This window comes from Echinops telfairi, unplaced genomic scaffold (assembly GCF_000313985.2).
Source record: "Echinops telfairi isolate 266 unplaced genomic scaffold, ASM31398v2 ScPeMD7_2291;HRSCAF=2852, whole genome shotgun sequence".
In the NCBI taxonomy this organism is placed as follows: Eukaryota; Metazoa; Chordata; class Mammalia; order Afrosoricida; family Tenrecidae; genus Echinops; species Echinops telfairi.
In genome coordinates, this window is record NW_022106189.1 from 35,228,224 (window position 1) to 35,231,284 (window position 3,061).

Below are 3,061 nucleotides of genomic sequence, written 5' to 3' on the forward strand. Positions count from 1 at the left end.
GCAGATCTAACTAGATAAGAGAGGCTGGATGAACAGTCTGGAGGAGAAAACAACAGGACCAATGGTTCCGGGGGGACATGGGATTGTGATAGGAGTTGTATGAGCCCCAATAAAATGATTTTTTGTTTTTACTTTCATCATGTAATTTTTTAAATTGTGGCAAAAATATACACAACCAAACACTCTCCAATTAACAACTTCTACATGTACAATCCAATGCCATTGATTATACTATTTGTCTGTACAACCATTATTGACATCCTTTTCCAAATTATTCCACCACCATTAACATAAACTCAGTGCCCCTAAGCAAAAACTCTTCCTCTTTCACCCATGGTGACCATGGGTCAAGTGTAGTTTCTTTTTTTTTCTTAAGTAGTTTTTTTGATATAATATTCACCTATCATACACTTCCAGGTTAAATCGCTTTTTAAAAGAGTTATATATGCATCATCACAATCGGTTTAATGCTCCCTCCCCCTTCCTGCATTCATTGTTTGCGCCCCAGGTCCTCACCTTCCCCACGCCCCACCCTGAGGAATCTGCTCTTCACATTGAGCCATAATGCTGCAATGCTTGATCTCCTCAGCGAGTGCTTCTTCTTCCACCTCTTCTCTGTCAGTTTGTTGTACTGTGGTGGCTTGAGTGTTTCTGTGATGCTGGAAGCTATGTCGCTGGGAGTTCAAATGGCAGCAGGGCCACCCCAAGTGACCAGTTCTCAGTAGAGCTTCCAGACTAAGAACAGACTTGGGAGGAAGTAACTGTTGAGAACCATATGCATAGTGCTCAGCTTTGGGCATCTACAAATGAAGGACCACTTGTGCTGTCAAAAAAAAAAAACCCACTAAAAACTAGTTCTCTTAACGGGACATGGTCTAAACACAAACTGACAGGATGATGTTGTTTGCTAAGTTCCATGAGAGCAAACAGGTACAAGCTTTATTTACTTTTTAACCTTTATCATTCAAATGAGGAGTGAAAAGCCAGAAAAGTTTTTTCTTACAATTGTTTTAATAGCATTTAGTCACATAGATAATAGTGGCATAGGTGACAAAAGATGTCTAAAAGTGATTGGTGATTTAGTCTTCTCGGGTTTTCTTTTAAAATTGAGAATAGGGGAACTACTTATGAGTTCATAAAGAAGATTTTAAGATGAAATGTTTGACTATGAATTCAATAACCATACATATTAATCCATAATGCAGCTTAATTAAGTCTAGTGATTGAAAGTTTTTAAAAGCACCCTCATACTGGATATGATTCTCAACAGTCTGTCGTCCACATGAGGGGTGAGGGCGAGCTTATGTGACTATTCAGTTCCAAGTCTGATTGAAGGTGAGAAGCAAACTGCATTACCAAAGGGCGATCAAGTCCCAGGTAGCCCAGCCTCCTCCTTAGAGGATACCACTTCCCATGCCCTCGGTACCGAGGGGACCCTCCTCGGTCGCATGGACCTTTCTCTTAAAAAGGCAAAATTCTGAAAATCACAGCTTGGATGATAGTAGCTTTGGCTTTTGAAATGCCAAACGTTTCCTTCACCGTGGGTCAAGGCGAGGTAAGACCGGAAGAATAAGATTCCCAAATGCAGAGTCTTGAGTGATGAAGTATCCAGATGGATGTGCACCAGCGTGCTGCAAAGCTGCCTTCTGTCGGCTGCCAGGTGTGGCTGCACGGCAGGGTCCCGGAAATCCTCGTTAAGAGAGGGGCACCGTGCTAGCTCCAGGATGATTCGTTGACGATTGGTTCTGCCTGGGTAACTTTCTTTTCTTTGTTCAGCTCAGACTGCAGTTCTATTTTTACTTTGAAAACCGTGGGCTGTCAGAAGAACAAACAAATCTGTCTTGGGAGAAGTACTGCCAGAATGCTCTGAGGCGAGAGGATGGCGAGACTTCATCTCAAGTACTTTGGACATGATGTCAGGGAAGACCAGTTCCTTGTCCTGAAGCATTGGCTGCCATCGTGTGTTGTTTCAGTTACCTTCAGTAGCAACTGGTCAACACTGGAATTACCGGAGACCTGGGCTGTCAGATCGTGGCTTTCAGGCATGCATGACCACTCAGAGCGAAAAGCCAGACCTTGAAAGGCTAAAAAGGCATCCTCAAAACCAATTACCCCAATCTAACTATGAAAAAGAAGGAGGAGGAACAAGAAGAAGAAGAGGAAGAGGAAGAGGAAGAAGGAAGAAGGAAGAAGAATCCCAAGTGAAGGGATTCAAAACCAAACACAGTGTCATCAAGTACAGTCTGACTCACAACAACCCCATAAGACAGGGTAGAACTTCCCCCTAGGTTTCCGAGGCTGTAAATCTTACAGACATAGAAAGTCTCATCTTTTTCCTATGGAATGACTGCCAAAAAGTGTCACAGATCAGAGGAGCCTACAGAGGCCTAATGACTGCAGTGTGATTGGGATCCTGAAATGTGGATATGAGTGAGCGCTGAATGAAGTCTAGTTAATATGAATGTTTATTTCTGGGTTAAGACTAGGCCTGCACCATGGTAGGGCAAGCTGTTTAAACTAGGGGGAACTGGTTGAACGGGAAATGGAAACTGCCCTAGCTTTACAAGGGTGCTCTATTGCAAAAACTATTCTAAAGTTAAAATTTGGCTTAAAAAGAAAGAAAAGCTCCATCAGGCTACCTCTTGGTTCTGACAGCCTTCTCCTAGTCTAGTTCACAGGGTTTTTCGGTTTTGTTTTGTTTTTTACTCAAATGAGAGAATAAATGTGACAGAAAACCACACAGCTCCCTCTACAAATGTAAGAGGCTGTTAATAATGAACAGTCCAACCTAACTCTCCCATCTCTCCCAAGTCCCTCTCAGCACCTTCTGCCAATATGCAAGGGCTTTGTTGTCCCTCATTTACCACTCCTCCTTCCATTCTCCTATCCTACCTGCCACCATCCTTCCCTCTGCTTTATGCACTATCAGTAGCCAAGATTGGGTGGTTTGATGGTAGGATTCTTGCCTTCTTTCTACATGGGAGATCCACAGCCACCATCTCCCTGCCTGTCAGAAAAAGCTTGCATTTTGCTGTGATGGTAAAAAGGCATCAGCAGAGCC

The 3,061-nt window shown here is 43.1% G+C and overlaps 1 pseudogene; it reads right to left on the reverse strand.

The window, feature by feature from the left end:
- Positions 1-1,535: 1,535 nt before the first annotated feature.
- On the reverse strand, positions 1,536-1,958 carry LOC115870667 (annotated as a pseudogene).
- Positions 1,959-3,061: the final 1,103 nt, after the last annotated feature.